The sequence below is a fragment of the Nuphar pumila genome, chromosome 1, assembly GCF_984573655.1.
Source record: "Nuphar pumila chromosome 1, dmNupPumi1.hap1.1, whole genome shotgun sequence".
Taxonomy (NCBI): domain Eukaryota; kingdom Viridiplantae; phylum Streptophyta; class Magnoliopsida; order Nymphaeales; family Nymphaeaceae; genus Nuphar; species Nuphar pumila.
This window is the reverse complement of record NC_143249.1, coordinates 65,590,649-65,610,941: the sequence shown is the minus strand read 5'-3', so window position 1 is coordinate 65,610,941 and position 20,293 is coordinate 65,590,649.

Here is a 20,293-nt window from a genome sequence, read left to right as displayed (position 1 = left end):
TCTTTTACTATGTTTTTCTTTATTTTACCATTTTTTATTTTCTTTTTTATTTTTTATTATTTTTATTGAAAAGTGGGACCCACAAGGGGGTCGGCCCCGCTTTTCCCCTTCTTTCCTTTTCTTTTTCCCTTCTTCTTCCCTTTCTTTCCTTCTTTCTTTTTTTTTCTTTCTTTCTTTCTTCTTCTTTCTTTCTTTCTTTCTTTTCTTTCTCCCTTCCTCCCTTTCCTTCCCTCTCTCCTTGGTCGACCCCCACCTTCCTTCTTTTTCTTCTCCTTCTTCTTTCCTTTTCTCTCTTTCTTTCCTTCCTTCTTCCCTCCTTTCTTTCTTTCCCTTCTCCATTGCCCAGCCATAATAAAAAATCACCTTCAACTTACTATTCTCCTAAGAAGCTCCATACGCCCAACACCCTCTCCTTGTTCTCCTTTCATCCAGCCCAAACTGATCTCTCTTTCTCTCTCTCTCTCTCTCTCTCTCTCTCTCTCTCTCTCTCTATCTCTATCTCTCTCTCTCAATCTCAATCTCTTGGTCCCTTGGTGGCTTTAGCCACCGGTTCACTTTGTTGCAGCCACCATTACCACATCAACAAGTCCCCCTTCCTTGGCACCACCTTCAATCGGTTCCAGCCTTCACGCCCAACGTCCTCCATCTTCCTTGCAGCCGAGTATCTCTAGCTAGCATTGCACCTTCGGCAGCCTTGAAGTAGCCACACCCTCAGCCTCTCTTGCTTCAGCTGCACCATGGTAAAATCATCAACCCTCCCTTGGCAACAAGTACCTCCAGCAGCCGGCGCACCACCAAACAACCATCATCTCCTTGGCTCCAACCGGCACATCACCATTACAACAAGAGCATCACTTTCATTACCTTCATCACTAGCCAATATCTTACCTTCCTCAAGCCTTCTATTCCTTCCAACTGAACCAAGGTAGGAATTCCTTTTTTTTTTTAGATTTTCTTAATCTCTTTTGTCGTGTGTCCCCTTTGTTGTAAGTTTGATATAAGCATCCTTTTTGTTGAGAGAGATGAATATAGTTCGATGCCAATCAAGCCTTGTTGGTGCTTGAATCTCTCATGTGAAGGATAAGCACAGATGGATAGATCCTCATGCATAGGATAAATTTATGTCATATTTTTTTAAAGAGATAGTATAGTTTCTTTAACTTGAATCGTTTTAGGCCTGTCATGAAAGTTTTTGTTTTGCATTTTAAGCATCTTCCATGTTAAATACATGTGTTATATATATGGGCTAAGAGAATGAAAGATCCATCTAATCTATGTATCAGATCTTTCATTTCATAAGCCAAAATCAAAAATAGATTATGCCCCCATTGATTCTCATTTTTAGTTTTACATTTCATGTCATTTTATGTTAGAAAACACATTTAGATTAGTTCATTCTCTGTTTCATTTATTTTATCTATGTTTCACCATTATTTAGCTTAGGATTTATAAATTGTCATTTATGTAGGAAGTCCATGTATTATTTCATATGAATTCTTTCATCAATAAATTCTGTAAATTTTATTGTCATTAGATTTATTTGTCCTTAACTTTCTGTCAAAAGTTTGATTTAATTTGAAATTATTATCATCATGAAAAAAATAAAATATTAGCATCTGTTTTGAACCCTCTGGAAGTTTTAGATTTCGTTTTAGAAGACTTGAGAAGCCAAGATCTCCTCTATGGAAGATCTGAATCCTCCTCTAAAAAAATACTGTAGATCCTTTTAGAACCTAGTATTTTCCAGCATTTTCTTAGATTTTTTTAAAAAGATCCAGTCTCTACCAAAAATCGGATTTTCACCCTTCTGTGAAAATTTTGTTTCCTGCCTATCAGGGTCTAGACCAACTCTAATCGGTTGTGGTGCTTCAATCTGTAGGTCAGATGTCAAAACCTTCAACAGTGGAGTCATTTTTAGTAAACTTTTTTATCGTTTCTCAGAATTTTAGGGTTCGAATTCCTAGTTTTCTAGATTTTATAAGTTCATTAGCTAAATCTCTGTTAGTTAGACTTTATCAGAATTGGAGGTCTGATAAACCTTTGTGTCCATCCAATCCATATGTCCAATGCAGAAACTGTCAAAAAAGGAATTGTTCCTCTGTGTGTTAGGATCATTATCCTAAACTTTCAGAGGTTTTGTTCTCTGTTTACTATTTTTCTTGAATTTTTGTGAAAACTTGTCAGTCTGCCCTAAGTCCTAGAGTCGCCGGATTCTAATCTGACTTGTCGGAGCTGTCAAGATCCGACCATAGGTCAAAACCAAAATCTGTAAAAGGCAAAAATCTTTGCGTAACTATCCTCTGTCACCCCATAAAATTTGGGGATTTTATATGGTAGGTTAGTACCCAAAATTCAGTTTTCATTAGGTTAGATTTAGAATTTTAGGCAAAAATCTTGATTTTTAGGATTTTTATTTAATTTCTATATTAAAAAATATCAAAAAAATAGATTTTTGGTTTCTATTCTGTTCTTAGGGTTAATCTAGGTGTCCATGCCAAATTTGAGTCAATTCCAAATTAATTTTCCTTTTGTGTTAGTTAATTTTTAAAATTAAAGGCGAAACTCAAGCAAAAAATAGGTGAAATTCAATGTTTTGTGATATTTTTGCATTTTTAGGGTTTTAATATGCATATCATCATTTAATATCATGTTATAGTTGATTTTCATATCATTTTCATTCATTTAAATTTCAAAGTTTGCATTTTTACAAAATTTATTTCAGAAAACCTTGATTTTAAGGCCATAGTCTTGCTATCAGAGGCATTTTGGACATTTAACTTCAATTTCAAAATTAAAAACTTTGATTTTCTCATCTTCAATCATGTCATATCATATTATGTTTGATTTATTTTCATTTAGGTTTCAAAATCCCATTTTTACAAAATATCTTTCTGAAAAACCCAGATTTCAAGGCCATAGTCTTGTTATCAAGGGCATTTTGGTCATTTTAACCCTAATTTCGAATTTCCAAATATCATTTTCATATTTTTGATCCAATTTTATCATTTATGTTTATATCAAGGAGGTATGAATTAGGTTTATATCTGAATAATATATGATAATTTCTAATATTTTTGGATAAATCCACATAAACCTATATTTTTGTGCTAACATGTTTTCTAGTTTTGCAGGAATATTCAAGAAGAAGACTTTTATTTATTTATTTTATTCAATTCAATGTAATATCAAAATTGTAATATTTGGAATAAGATTTATATTTTCTACTTAGAATAGGACTGCATTGTATATAGTTTAATTCTGCAAATTTCAATATCTGATGTATCATTCATACACATTTTTCCAAATCTACTATGATTGACACGGATGGCACGTGTACAAGCTCTTAGGGAGTTGACAAACTTGGTGGAATTCATATTTATGGTCATAGTCAGAATACGAAGGAAACCCAGATTTGTGATCTTCGTATTAGCCACATTCAACCTATACTCTTAGGCTAACTTAAAAAATGCACTGCATTTCTCAAAATTTCAAAAGGATTTTCCCAATTCCTCAAAGAATTCTCTTTCAAATTCATATTTATTCATTCAATTTGCATAATTTTCAAACTCATTTCCCAATTTCAATTCAGAGAATTTGATTTTCTCAAAATCTTCTAAGTCTTTCTCAGGATTTGATTTTCTCAGAACTCTGAATTTTTAAATGACATTTCAAAGTATTTCCCAAGTTCAAATCATGATTTTCCAATGTTTTAACATTCTTAATATTATTTTCAAAGTTCAAAATTGATTTTCTCAAAGATCTGATTTTCTTGAGAATCCATTTTCCATTTCAAAAGTCATTTTCCAATGAACTTCCTGATTTTCCTAGAATTCTCAAATCCATTTTAGAAATCAATTTACTCAGAAAAGCAATCCAAATCTCAAAATTGATTTTCTCAAAGTCCAAGTTTTCCTGAGAATCCATTTTCCAATGCAAATTTCTGATTTTAAATAAAATTCAATGATTTTCCCAAGTATTTCTCAAGCATTTTCCAAGTACACCTCAATTTTTCAAAGCAAACATCATATTTCTCAAACTTGCATCTTTTCAAAATTCCATAGCACATGCCTGATTCTTTGTGCATTTTAGAAAAATAGAGCATAATTTAGAAAATTGAACTTAGTCGAAGTACATATTTGATTCTTGGTTCAATTACCCCTAGTAAAGGTGACAGGAACGTTGAACCTCGTACCGACATGCGGATCCTATTCTACAGAATTTTCCCATAAATTTTCAAAAACGGAGGTGAGTAATTTTCAAAACCATTTTCAGAACTTTGGTCAAGTTTGACTCGAAGAATCGTTTCTCTCTCTCGCAGAGGGAGGGAAAAATTTTGCGATGATAACAATTACACACGCAGATAATGTTAAGTGCGTGGTAAAAAAAAATGTGCAGGAGATGCAATGCATATAAAACACTACATGGATGCAGGATGATGATACCATATGGTGGATTATGGTGTTGAAATTGCACGGTGCAGATACTGTGTACACCATAATGAAATTAACAGGTAAATGCAAACAGAGAGAAAGAAAAAGAAATGAATGCATTGCAGAGTATTTCGATGCAATGGCAATGAATCAAACATTGATGCTCAAATGATTTCAATCAAAGATTAGATTGACAATGAAATGGCATATGCGCATATGATAAGAATGCTGATATGCAGGAGAATGCTTCTATAATGAGATGTGACAAAGAATGATGCAATGATTTTGAGAAATAAAGTGGGATGTCAATGCAGAAGTATCGCTGAATCAGAAAAAGGGAGAACTCAGTAGATACTAATATGATATTGCAATGTTGTTGGTGTTATGCAAGTAAAACAAGAAACGAAGAAATGCGATAACGCACATGAGATTGAGATGTTGTGCTATGAGAAGTATAAGGAATGAACGATACAGCAAAATACTTATCAGAAGCTGGCTCAAAGAAAATATGAGATGAATGAATACCATAAGATGAAATGCAGAGCAAGCGGGGCTACCGAAGATGCTAATACTGGATGTAGATTCAATGATATGTAGAGGATATCAGATTCAGTGTTGTCACCATTGATTCTAGATTGAATCGATGCTGATGCATGGGATGCAACGGATGCCTAAATCAGATGCTGAAATGAAGAGGGTTTATGCAGATCCAATGATTTTTAATTCATTGGAATGCACAATTGAATCAAACACAGGGGATGCAGATGAGGTTATGCTGAATTAAAATACACAAATGCAAACATGTTGATGCAATGCGAAATGGATACGAATATACAAAGGCTAATAAAAGAGATGTGAATGAATCGACTGATAGATATATTAAAATGCATATTAGAAGATGGCATGATGATGCTATAACAGATGGAACATGATGCAGAGAATGCCATAAGATACAAGAATGATAGGTGGATGAACTTGATGATGCAACAATGCTGAAACAAGTGCAGAGAAAATATAATGTAACAGAAATAAAAAATGAGATGATGATGAAAGTAATGTGCGATCCAATGGAATGATGTAGGGCGGATGATGATAAAATTGGATTAAAACATAAAACAAACTATGTAGATGAAGGGAAACAAAGAATGATATGTTGGAATGTAAACAATGTACAAAATGAAAATAAAGAAGATAATGTGAGGTTGCAATATGTAGGTTGAGACTGCTATATGCAGATCAACACTACAAATGATGCCTTCTATTGAATCAGTGAAGAACCAACAAGATCAATTGTGAAAAACAGAAATATGGGGGAGAAAAGAGAGAGGTTCTTACAGTGAATTCAGAAGAGAGGGAGTCTCTGACTTTATGCCAACGTTGGGTCGACCTCCTTCACTGGTGAGGGAACGAGAGGTAGAGAAGAGGGGAAAGAAAGAAGGAAAAGGAGAGAGGAAGGGGAATAGGAGGAAGAGAGAAAGAGGAAAGGAAGGCTTGAAGGCCTCCTTTGCGATGCTTGATGGATGAGAGATGGTCTCCCCTGCGTTGGTTTATAATGGGGGAGACCATTACAGGTTTTTCAATAATGGTCCGTCACATTTTTAAAGATTTTCAAAAAGAAGGTTTTACTACAAGTTTTTTCTCAAAAAGAGGGTAAAGCTACTTCTCTGAAAACTTTTTCTTTAATGTTTTTGAAAGAAAAACCTAAAAGTATGAGGGAGGGGATCCAAATGAAGTTTTTAAGAAGTTTTGTAAAAATGTTTTGTTTTGAAATTTAAGGATTTTTCAAAAGGAGGTTTTATGAAATAAAGGGTTAAAGTTTAAAAATTGAGTTTAAAAAAAAATGGATTTGGATCCGAGGTTTTGAGCAACTATCAAGTTTGGATCTCGAATTGAGGAAACATGAAAGGAATGGATCCAAATGGAGATTGGATCTGGATAAAATACCTGAGCCAATACAGAGAATTGATTTTGGATTTTTTTGAAAATAGAAGATCCAGGCTCAGAATTGGATTGGGATATCTAATCTGGATCTAGGATTGGGTCAAATATAAAAAATGAAATTGAGCTTCGGACCTTCAACCCAGGAAGTGAATCCGAGAAATAATTAAAAATTGACCCAATTGCCCTTTTGACTGATTCAACAAGTGGATGCTGGGGAAAAAAGAAAAATTTTGAAATTTTAAAAAATTTGGGGTGTTCACAAACAACCGTTGTCCAAGATCTACTTGGTCCTTATTTTGTGTACCTACATCAAAATTGATAGACAAAGTATTTGACCCCTTTTTATTTTCGGGTCCATGAGTGTTAGTCTTAGGAACCCAAATCTATTTGGATTTTGGTTTTCTTTGAGAATAATTACTCTTTCTATCATAAAATGATTTAGCATTTCTAAAATTATAAGATATAATCATGTCTAGGCTTATATGCATTGGAAGTACCATGATGTGATATGTTTCTACCATGATATACATGTTTAGAAAACTGAGTTCTTTGAAACAATGATTGAGAATTTTGACTTTGATTCTTTACCACATAGTTTGGTCTATTTTGAGTATCAAAGAAAGTATATCCCAATCCAGTTTTGTTAACCGAGCATCTTTGAAAACCAAGAAGTTTTTCTAGATTTTCTTGACCATTAGTGAACTTAGTCACTATAGAGAGAAGATCATTAGATTTTTCTTTCAAACTAGATATCTCTTCTTGTAAGACATTGGTTCTAATGTCAATTTCTTTTATCTTAGATGCTTGAAAAAAGTTTTTCTTCTTGAGATCTTCCATTTCTTGATGTAATAAATTGTTCTTATAGTCAAGAGTCAAATTTTTTGTTTTCAACTCTTTGTTTTTAGAACTTAGACTCCTAATTTAGCATATAAATCATTAAAAGCTTCTAATAAGTCATCATAATCAAATTGACTTACCGAGTCTTCTTGTGCTATAAAGCACATGTTGATAACTTTTTCATTTGATTCTTCATCGAAAGAAGAGTCACTTTCATCCCAACTTACTTGAAATGCTTTTTTCTTCTTGAATTGGTCCTTAGGCTTGATTTTGAGAAGAGGACAATCTCTTTTGATATGTCCAGCCTTTTTGTAGTTGAAACACTTGACTTCATCAGGATTTAATGGTTCAATTTTCTTCACCTTTCTTTAGAATCTCTCTTTTTTGATGAATCTTTTGAATTGCATAGTGATAAGGAAAATATCTTCATCTTTAGAATCTGAAGTGGATTTGAATGCAAGAGATTTCTTTTTTGGTTCTTCTTCTTGTCTATCTTGAAGTTGAACTTCATATGCCATCAAATTACCAACTAAATCTTCAAGAGAAAGGGTTGCTGTAGTTTTTCTCTCCCATTTAAAAGTTAAACACCTCAGGACTTTTCTAACTAAATTCACTTGCGAATATTCTTTTCCAAGGGATTTAAGAGTATTAGTAATATCGGTCATTCTAGTTATCATGTTAGAAATTGACTCATTTTGCTTTATTTTAAATAACTCAAATTTATGAACTAAAGAGGCAATTTTAGATTCCTTTACCTTTGATGTACCTTCATGAGTCACGAGAAGAGTATGACAAATTTCATTTGTAGTAGAACATTGAGAGATACGATTGAACTCTACTTTGTCAATGGCACAATATAGCGTATTCATAGCTTTGGCGTTGAGTAAAACAATCTTCTTTGCTTTATCGTTCCATAGGCTGAAATCAGTTGATGGTGCTTGGTACTTTTCTGATACGACTCTCCAAATTTCAAGATCCATGGATTGTAGGAATATTGTCATTCTTACTTTTCAATAGCCATAGTTTGTTCCGTCAAAGAGAGGAGGATGAACTGAAGAGCATCCTTCTTTGTGCTGAGAAGACGATGTTGTTGTCATGCTAGATGATGGTAAGATCAAAAGATAACAAACCTTGTTGTGATACCAAATGAAAGTGTTGTAGGATTGATGCAACGAGCACTAGAGGGGAGTGAATAGTGCTTTTAATCTTCATTTTTAAAATTTGAAGGAATTTGAATACTGCAAAGCAATCACACACAAAGAACACAAGAATTTTATCCTAGTTTGGTTTTCCAGACCTACATCCAGTCCCTAAGCAAAACCCGCTTGAGATTTCCACTATCACACTTGTGTCACCACAAGATCAAACAGACCAAAACCGGTTCTACTTTCAACAACAATCCTGCTGAAAGCAAACTTCTCCTTTAAACCAGGGAGACTTTGTCCTTTTACAGAAAAATTGAAATAACCAACTTATAATCAACCTATGAGCCTTTTTTATGAATGCAAATGGAGTGAAATAGGCTTCTAAGGCTGCTAAAATACTCAACTTACAATTTCACTGACTCACAAAAAAATTAGAATGAAAAACTAGAGTAAAAATACTCAGTGAATGAGAAAATGAATACTTGAATGGATAGGAGTGAAAAACAAAGAATTTGATCTTTCAAATCAATGTAATTCAATTGAATTCAATTATTTTGAGTGTAGATCACACTCTTATTTATAGCTGAGAAATTCCATACGTTGGTGGTACGAAAGGGTGTCAAAACTGTCAGTTTTGAATGGTCAAATCGTTTGAAAAACTGAAAAGATACACCTTTTAAAAGTTTTAGAAAATAACTATAATAGTCGACTGGAATAGTTATTAGTCGACTGAAATTAAATATTAGTAGACTGACAGTTAAAGTCAATCGACTATTGTGTCTAGACGAACAAATTTAAATTCTGGTTTTTGAAACTTAGTCGACTAAAGAAAAGTTAGTCGACTGATGAAAAATATCAGTAGACTGAAAAAAACTTTCAGTCGACTCATGCTAAATTTTTCAGAAATCGAACATTCTGGCCGGTTGACTAAGAAAACTTTCAGTCGACTTTGGTTAAACTTTTCAAAAATCGAACTCTATGGTCGGTCGACTGATGAGTAGATTAGTCAACTGATAAACCTGAAAATATGGGTAAAGAGCTTTCTAAAATGATTTTCACCAAGGGTTCTTTTAGAAAAGTTTTTCTTAAGTATTTTTAGGTAAAATGCAAGTAAGATATGCAATCAAAGTAAGGCTCCTACAAGAATCTAAGACTTTTAAAGAGATTTATATTTGCACACTTGTCTTCACAGATTCTTCAACAAATTCTTCAATTATTGTCATCTTTCTTCATTGCCTTAGCTAAAATTCAGTTGTTCATCATCAAAATCTTGTACTTGAATTGTCGTGTACAACTTCCTTGTCTTAACAATTTTTATATTTGTGAAAATCGTATTTTGCTTTATGAAAGAACATATTTTTTTTCAATAAAGAAGAAAATACAGATATGCAAGTAATACGAAATGTTTGACATCTAGCTAGATGATATTATTTGACAAATACAAGAAAATTGAGATGTGATTTTGAGACACTTTATTGTAATGTCTAAACTGACTCTCAAAGGCAATAAGAAACACTATATCTATTCTAAACCTCTGAAAAGAAAGTTGTAATCTGTATGCCCCAAAGTGGTGGCCACTGACTATCTAAAAAGTTAAAAGAAAATCATGTGTACTTGTGCCCTATAGAGGCCATTGTAAGTTTGAAAATTTTAATTACATATGTCATGAGAATTAATTAATTAAGAATATGGATGTTAATTCTCATGTTGCTTAAAATAAGAGAGTATGTGGTACGTCTAGCTCCATGAGGTATTATAAAGCACAAAGGGTTGCTTCCCCAGCCACAGAGATAGGGGATAGCTACCACCGGTGCCACAGGGTGGTAGTGCATAAGGCTTCAACTGAAAAAAAGACTGGTGTACCAGGTTGAGGGTGTTGGGTTTTTTTTCTCGATAAGTTTTGTTCCTTAGCTAGGGTCGGAAAGGATATACATAACCAAGGTAATAAGACACAAATTGCTTGAATGTACCCGTTGGTTGTATCTCTGATTCAGATTCTGTATATGTCATACCCACAGAGATTGTTAACAAGAGGAACAAGAGTGTATTGTGCATTCTGATAAAAGCATTGCATGCATTATTTAAGAAAGAACACCTAAATGAAAGAATTATAAGACACTCATGTCATATATGCATACTCTGTTGCACCGTTAAGTCATGCATAACATCCTTGATCATGCATACCTCTAAAATGTTTTCAGTGGTTTTATAATTTTTACTGTCTGTTTGAAAATGATGATACTTCATACATGCTTACCATTGTATGCATATGCTTTGTCATTGTATTCCTACTAGGGTGTTTTTCTAACCCCCTACACAATTACAGGAACTGAATGAACCATTGGGGCAATGACAGGGAGCTCTAACGAAGCTTAGGAGCCACTCCATTTCCCTTCTCTAAAAACTGGATTTTTGAATTATGGTCATTTTGTTAGCTTATTTTATGAACTTCTACATGCTACTATGAGAATTTTATAAAGAGATGTTTCTGCATTTATTAAAATCCAGTGGTAGTGTATTTGTTTGACGTAACTCGCCCAAGGTATTTGGATTCGATATATTAAGAAATATCTCTGTTGACGAAAAAAAATTTACTGAATTTTTTGGGTTCAAAATCTTGGGGTGTTACAATTTTTGATAGAGATATGAGGTTTACGTCCATGTTTTGGGTACAATTGCAGAAAGCTTTGGGGACAAAGCTTAAGTTTAACACAACTTTTCACCTATAAATGAATGGACAGTCAGAGAGGACAATGCAGACTCTAGAAGACATGTTGCTCTCTTGTGCATTGGAGTGGAAGGGTGATTAGAGTAACATTTGAAGCTAGCTGAGTTTGATGTTTCTTCTCTAAAGCATTTCCCATAAATTTCCATCATTTTCCAAAGAAAATTCCCAAAAACAGAGTTTTCCTGACAAATATTTTCCTTTTCAGATGTTCATCTTTTCTCAAAAATTCTTTCCATTTTCCTAGGATTTTCATCCATTCATGATTTTCCCGAAACTTCATAAATTTTCTTGAGATTTCAAGTCTTTTCATCAGAATTTCCTGAGAGATTGATTTCCATCTTTTTCCTGAGAAATATTTTTCAACTCCAAAACATTTTCTGAGCATACATCATATTTCTCAAATTGCATTTTGCAAAATTTCATAGCACATGCCTGAATTCTCTGTGCATTTAGGATAGAACACGATTTTGATAATTCAACTAAGTCAGGCACATTTTTGGTCCTTGGTTTAATTACCCCTGTTAAAGGCGGCAGGAACGGTCGAACCTTGTACCGACAGGTCGAGCCCCATCCCATGGATTTTCTTGCTATTTTCAAAACGGAGGCAAGTATTTCAAAACAAATTTTCAAAACTCTGGTCAAGTTTGACTCGCGGAATGATTTTCCTCTCTCCTTCAAGGGAAGGGAAGGGAAGAAATTTTTGCGACGATAACAGGTTTGGCGACCGTGATGGGACCTGTCCTTGTCTGATCAAAAGTGTGCTTGGCTTAGTTCAATTATCAAAACTGTGCTCACAAAATGTCAGCTCTTTTACTTTCTGATATCATGTGAACCTAGGAGCCTAGATTCTGACCTAGCTGACATTGATTGCATATAGCTTAGGCAAGGTTTGGTAGGACCAGATTGAGGAGATATTTTCATGCTCACATAGACTTAGGTCTAAACACAACTCTCCTTAATTTAGGATCTAAATGCAAACAATGTATGCTTCTTCAAAAGTTTTCAAAAGCTATCTCTCTAGGATTTAGAGCCCTCTATTTCCTGCATGTGATAATTTTTTCAAACCTCCCTTACCTACTTTTACCCGGTCTTCAGGTTGTTGGGCTCTCTTCCAAAACCCTAGTTCGGAACAGCGCCTCACAACTGAGCCACTTATTTGGGTTAACACTCCCCTACCACGTACTGTGGGCCACAGTTCGAAGTATATCGGTAGGCGCTCAAGGATGTTGGAAAACCTTACCTTAGAACCGGAGTTGAAATTATATGCCACGTACCTCGAATTTCGGTTCGGGTATATCGGCATAACTGGATTGGACAAAGATGATCTGAATCTAGAGTTAGGACTAGGGTCCTACAACTGTTTTTCAAAATGATGCATTTAGAGTCAGCCTTTTAGGGAGTGTTGTATGCGCATAAATGTTTGTGCAGGATGTGACTGTTTTTATGTTACCTTTATTCCTCTCATATTTTTCCCAAAAATATTTTCAAATATCCATATTCTCATCTTCTCCCTTTATTTTCTCAAACTCTGGATGATTTTTCCAAATATCAAATTTCTTTCAAAACTCAAGGTGATTTTCCATTCTCCCGTTTTACTGGATCTCGAATTTCCAACTGTATTTTATATCCTGCCTGCAAATTTTTCAAAATTTCCATAATTTTCCTAAGTCTGATTCCGAGTCTTTCTCTGTTTTCAGCCCGATGGCATCCAGTCAAATCGATCCTATTTTTCCAGAAGGTCACATCTCCTACGAGGTGCGACAAGGTCGTCCCGAACATCGAGCCCTTAGCACCGAAACTTTCATTCCCCAGTGGTATTATTCATGGCTCAAAAGCTTTTTTCGCATGTTCCCGGACCATTTAAGCGAGTGCAGATTAGAAGTGGCGTCAGCAGTCGGAAAGCAGACAGTGAATGGCAACCTGATCCATGCAAAGGCGGAGCGATGGAATCCACAGACATGCACCTTCTGGTTCCCATGAGGAGAGATGACCATTTTAATGGATGAATTTTCAGAAATTATGGGATTACCAGAACCAGGAGATCCGTTAGAGCATCAGTTCCTGATCAATGTCAAGGGTTTGGACCCCCGAGACTCCCTAGCCTGTATGACAGGCCGTCGATCTTGGCCCCTAATCCAGTTGGACGAAAATGAATACGTCAATCTGCTTGAGTTATATCATCAATACGGGACCTTCGTTGAAGTCAGCTTGCTATCAAGGACAACTAGAGAAAGGATCCAAAATGCAATGGTCCTATGCACTGTAGGATTAGCCTTCTTCCCAGACAGACAAAACTACATGGATATCAGAATAATCCAGCTCATGAGAAGATGGGGAAGTCGACAGACCAACCGTCTTTCCATAGCTATGGCAGCGCTTGCTTTCCTATATCGGGGTTTGACTCGTTTCTCACTTGAAGAAACCATCTTAGTTGAAGGATGCATTTACGCACTTCAATCATGGTTCTTCCAGCACATTCCAGCCCGAGCAAATTCTTTCAGATATAATGGGAAAGAACTACTTCTAGTGGCGCAGTATCGGTCCATGATTGATGGCATTCAAGAAGATGACATAGTTTGGGACTACTTTGATCGACAATTGTCTCCTCCCAGATATACATACGCTTATGGCAAGCGATTCAAATTATTGGGACTATTCTTCTGCACTTACTATCAACCGGAGCGATGTGTTCGGCAGTTCTCCCAGAGGAAGCAGTACGTCGAAGCCCGATTATTATCAAAAGCTATGGCAGAATTCGATCTCACTTCCGCACAATGGTCCGGGGCATATCATTCTGCCCGCTACAGCTGGGATTCCTTTGTTTCTCTCAAATTCTTTCCTGGTCCTAAAGTGTCTGCCGACTATCATGAATGGTGGCAAATTGTTTGTCCTCCACCTCTTTGTCAAGATCAATAAAATCATATATTTCTCATTCCAAATAAGATTTTCTCTCTTTCTATTATGGTTTGACGACCTCGCCTAGGTAACAAGGCACATTTTCCGTTGTTTATTTCTCTTTCAAAGAATGACAACACAATTGTCGTGATTACTGCGACGACTCAATCCCTAGTAATGGGATAACTTTTTCAAATTGTCTACCATATTTCCAGCAAGTATTTCTTCCAACAACCAATTCCTTCAGAATCTAATCAGGTTTTTGCCTTGCAGAGAGCATCCACAACATTTGATGGTTCGGACAAGATCAGGCAAAAGAACAACGTCTTCTCAGTACTCATCAGCTTCAAAAGAAGAGATGGGCTCTTCGCAATCCATCAGAAGTCAAGATCAACAGCAAGAGGATGATGGCATAGATCCACAGATGTACGCTATGTTCCGGAAAATGATAAACAAAATGATGAGTGAACAGCCCGGGACTAGTTCAGAAAAGAATCCGTTTAGGCGGCAGTTCCACGGTCACAAGGATAAGAAGGCTTCCAAGAAGCAGGTTCAGCCAGAGGAAATTTCAGATAAATCAGAATCAGCGGAAGACACCGATGAAGAGTATGAGGTACCTCCGACATTTCAGAAACATGGTCGAGAACAAAGGAAGAGCCGCAAACCAAAAAGTCAAGTTGCAGAAGAACCCCTGCAAGTACAATTCAGGGAAATGGCCAGAGTTGTTAAAGATTTGCAAGCCCGCGACAAGGGCAAGAAAGTCTTCACCAGTGAAGATTTTTATGATGGCCTAAAAGGGGATGATGATCTCGAAAACCTTTCCCGAAAATTCATCAAGTTCGATGGTTCTGGCGACCCGAAAGCACGTCTCGCCACATTCTTTGCTGAGTGTTCAAGATTCAAGAGAGATAACAGAGCACTATTTCTATGTTTCCCTCGCAGCTTGGAAGGAGTTGCAGCCAAATGGTATGCTGAGCATATCAATCCCATCGAGCTCAAGGAGTTCAATAAAGTTGTGAACTTATTCATCGAACGCTTTCTGTTCAACACGGAGGTGCTCCCGACAATAAGCCATCTCTGCAATCTAAGGCAGAACGAAAATGAAAAAGCACGGGACTTTATTCATAGATGGAGATCAGCCTGCAATAAAATGAGGGATCCCATATCAGAAAGACATGCTCTATCCCTAATCCTCAACAACTTTTCGCAACCACTAAGAGGATTAATCTCCACCGCACCATCCCATACTTTTATTGAGCTGACCGAAAGAGCCGAATGGCTGGAGCTGAGTGTGGAGAATGGAGTCTACAAAGGCTTCACATTTTCCAAGAATAACCTTCAAGGTGAACAGAAGAAGAAAACTCACTTCACCTACTTTGCCAACAACAACAGCCACAACAATCATTATAAAGGGCAGAGAAAAGACTACTGCTATGGTGCGGACAATTCTAACAACAAAGGAGATCAGAATGGGAAGCCTGCTCCTCAATACAGCAAGCCCCTCCAGCAAGATCAGGGGCCGAAACAGTGTGAAAAGGCTAAGCATGAAGGATGGAGCTACGATAGAAAATTCACTCCTCTTGATCAATCGCTCGAAGATGTGCTCGAGTACATGTTGTCGAAGGAGATGGTAAAGTTGCCAAGACTAGTCGATCCCCCTGTGACTATGGGGAAATGGAAAGACCAATTTTGCAAGTTCCACAGGACAGTAGGACACAACACTGAGAACTGCTTCATTCTCAAAAACATTTTGCATGATCTTATTGACAAGAATCTTTTGGTGGAAGGAGACGAAGAAGAAAAAATGGATATTCTCAATCAGCCGTTTCCTCTGCACACCATGACAGTGATATTTGAACAACCATTCCTACCTCATGAGCACATCAAACCATGTTCCATTCAAGATCTCCAAGTTCAGCATCAAGTGTAAGTGCTACGACAAGCAACACCAACCTCTAAGAAGATGGACATAATTGCAGCATTTGACAAGCTGAAAGTGTCTGAAGAACCCACAAAAATCGTCCCCCAAATTAAAAGGAATCTCAGAATTCCTTAATCAGTTCATCAAGCTCAGGCCATAAAAGGAAACTCAAAAGCCTCTGACCGCTTTGTCCAATATTTCAATTTTGGAATTAGTCAAGAGTTCCTACAAGCATCAGGAAGTACTGGATGATTTGCTCAGAAAAATTAAAGTCAAACCCAGTACCACACCTAAAGACATGGCACAAATTGTGAATTCAGCCATGACAAGCGCACTGATCACCTTCTCGGATGAGGACCTTCCAAAGCCTCACTCCTTTCATAACAATGCCTTGTACATTGTCGTTCGAGTAAGAGGAATGACAGTACCCCATGTGCTAGTTGATGGAGGCAGCAACCTCAACATATATCCGGAAATGACAGCGAAGGCACTAGGGATTAAGGAAGAAGAATATATTCCAGATCCTATCACTATATATGAGTTTGACAACCATGGTCAAACAGCTAAAGGCAATATATTTTTGGAAGTATTCATCAATTACTCAGTGCATTCAGTGCTCTTTCATGTGGTCAATGTGCCACCCACCTACAATCTGCTGCTTAGAAGGACATGGATTCACAATGCAAATGCAGTACCTTCTACCCTTCATCAATGTGTAAAATGGTCAAAAGGTGGAATGATTACAACAGTATTGGGAGAGAACCCAGAAGAAAGGCTCTCGCAGCCCATGATCCCTCGACTGTCATTCACTGCAGATAATCCCAGCATCAGGGAAAGTGAAGAAATCAGTCTCGGAGAAAGTCGAGAAATACTCCAGACAATTTCAGAATTATCTCTACACACTGTGGCCATGACCCGATGGAGAGGTCCTGAATTCTTCAAGATTGGAGGCTGGATCAACTACAACACTATCAAAGATCATCCGTTGTTTCCACAATTCATGAAAGCAAGAAAGGGATTTGATTTACTCCTGAAGCATGGTTATCAACCCTTTAAAGGACTGGGCAAAAATGAAGATGGTCGTGTCGAGCCAATGATCCAAAAGCATCATCCCCACAGAGCAGGATTAGGATTTTTCGGCGGAAGCTCACCAAAGAAGACTGTTTTTGTCAAAGGGGCACATTGAAAACCATTTGTTATTTCCTTTCTATTCTTTCCAAATAAATGTCTAATTCTATCAATGTTTTCGATCAATTCAAAATCAATAAAATTTCAAGTTTCTTTTTCTATCTGGATGCCATCTATTTCCTTCTCTATCTCCTCATTTCATAATGTCATTTTATGTATGGTTCTCTTCAAATGATTGTTTGTCTTATGATAGACGATTTTACCTAAATCAAATTTCTTATCTAAAATTTCAGAATGTCTTCCTGAACAATCAAGAAGCTCGTTCTCAATCCAAAGGCTTTCCAGAAGTCGACAACAATTCACCGAGTCAAAGCAAGCACAGAAGATGGCAAGGTTGCAAAACAGTCAGATGATTATGCAGAATTTGATAAGTCTCTTCAGGAATTACCAGAGTTCGCCTCAGTTCAGAAGCAAGATGAACCATCTGCTCTAGTACAAGATCTGACTGAAGATGTCAATATCGGTTCAGAGGACAATCCCAAGATTCTCAAAATCGGTACCAGTCTGAGCCCGGAAGAGAAAGAAAGGCTCACTAACTTTCTCAAGCAACATGAAGAAGTGTTCGCATGGACATATGAAGATATGCCGGGCTTAGACCCCAAATTGGTCGAACACCGTCTCGTTTTAAAGCCAGATGCTAAGCCAGTCAAGCAGAAATTGAGGAAAATGGATCCCAGAATAGAACAAGTCAAAGAAGGACTCGAAGATTTACTCAAAGCAGGATTTATCTGAACTATTGACTACCCAGATTGGTTAGCCAATATTGTCGTCGTTCCAAAGAAAAGTGGCAAAGTGAGGATTTGCATAGACTTCAGAGACCTCAATAAAGCAACTCTGAAAGATGATTACCCACTTCCAAGCATTGATCTTCTAGTCGACAGCATGACAGGACATGCCTTGTTCTCTTAAATGGACAGATATTCCGGCTACAATCAGATTAAGTTGGCCGCCCGCGATCAATCAAAAACTTCCTTCACTACGCCTTGAGGCACTTTTTGTTATACAGTCATGCCTTTTGGGCTCAAGAATCCTAGAGCAACATATCAACGAGAAATGGCCGTTATCTTTCACGATCAGATGCGCAAAATCATGGATGCTTATGTTGATGATATCCTCGTGAAATCCAAAGAGGAAGAAGATCACCTCGAAGCCCTTGATCAAGTGTTTAAGCGACTCATCCTTTATAAGTTAAGACTTAACCCGCAAAAGTGTGTTTTTGGAGTCGAATCGGGCAAACTGTTGGGTTTTCTGGTCAGCAAAAAGGGAATTGAAGTTGACCCAGCCAAAGCAAAGGCTATCATCGATATGCCACCCCCGACAAATCTCAAAGAACTGCGTAGCCTTCAGGGACACACGCAATCAATTCGGCGATTTATTTCCAACTTGGCAATGAGATACGAACCTTTCAATCACTTGCTCAGAAAAAGAGTGAAGTTCGAATGGGGACCAGAATGTCAGCAATCATTCGATCGGATCAAGAAATATCTTCTCAATCCTCCCATCCTGAAACCGCCAGAATTAGGGAAACCTCTTCTGCTATATATCTCAGTCAATCAAGTCGCATGCGGCGGATTCTTGGTGCAGTACAAAGAAAGCAGCTTGATAGAGCACGCCATTTATTATGTGAGTAAGACTCATAGACTATGAAAAGAAATACTCTCAAATAGAGAAGACCTGCCTAGCTCTGGTGTGGATGTGTCAGAAGCTAAGACACTACCTGCTGGCATCTGAAGTCAAAATCTTGTCTAAACTCAATCCTCTCAAGTACATTTTAGAACAACCTTTTCTTAGTGGATGAGTTGCTAAATGACAAGTCTTACTGATGCAGTATGACTTAGAATATGTCTCGCAGCAATCAATAAAAGGTCAAGCAATTGCCGATCAATTGGCAGATTTTCCTCTGGTAGAAGAAGTGAAAGCCGAAGATGACTTCCCTGATGAGCAAATATGCAATATCCAGCAATATCCAATTTGGAATTTATTTTTCGATGGTTCCAAGAATATGGCTGGAATAAGCATCGAGATATTATTAATCACTCCTGAGAAGGAGATGATTCCATTTTCTCTCAAGTTAGATTTTCAATGTACCCACAATATGGCTGAGTATGAAGCCCTGATTCAAGGACTAAAGATTCTACTAGACTTCAATGTCAAGAGAGTGCACGCATACGACGACTCATTACTCGTTGTCAATCAAGTTCGAGCCGAATGGCAAGTCAAAGATCAAAAGCTATTTCCCTATCAGAAAATTGTTTCAGCTCTTACCAGCAAGTTTGAAGAATTTCAACTTTCTCATATCAAGAGAGATTTCAATCAAGTGGCTGATAGCCTAGCTAGCCTAGGCTCCATTATGGCATTCAAAAATGGAGAATCTTGTCGCTCTTTTGAAATTGGCAGACTTGACCAACCTGTCTTCCTTCCTACAGAACAAGTAAACCAAGCTGAACAGAAGAAGAAGCCTCGGTATTATAATATCAAAACTTTCATAGAAATCAGTGAATTTCCCCCAGAACTCTCAAAGAAAGAGCAACGAGCAATTCAACGCATGTCTACCCGATATTTCATTTTGGCTAATGTTCTTTATCATCGCAGATTCAGTTCAGAGTATTCTAGATGCTTAGACAAAGACGAAGCCAAAGAAGTCGTGCGAGAAGCACACGAAGGCATTTGTGGTGGCCACATCGGCTACCAAACCCTTGTCAAGCAAATCATCAGAGCAGGTTACTATTGGAAGACTATGTAGCAAGATTGTTATCATTTTGTGAAGAAGTGTGTTTAATGCCAGATACACGCATATTCTATTCATGCTCCCGCAACATATCTGCAATCTGTTGTCTCTCCATGGCCGTTCTCTATGTGGGCCTTCGATGTCGTAGGTCCTATCACTCCCTCTGCTTCAAATGGCCATAAATACTTTCTCGCCGCAATAGAATATTTCACCAAGTGAGTAGAAGCTATCACTCTCCGCACTGTGGAAGGCCGACATGTGGTCTCTTTTATTCACAAGAGCATCCTTTGCCGTTTCGGCATCCCACATGACATTGTGTCAGATAATGGCAGTCATTTCAAGAATGAAAAAATGAAGACATTCTGTTAAAAGTTCAAGATCTATCATCATTTCTCCGCTCCATACTATCCTAAAGGGAATGGTCAAACAGAAGCTACCAACAAGATTTTAATCTGTATCTTGGAGCGAACCGTGGAAACA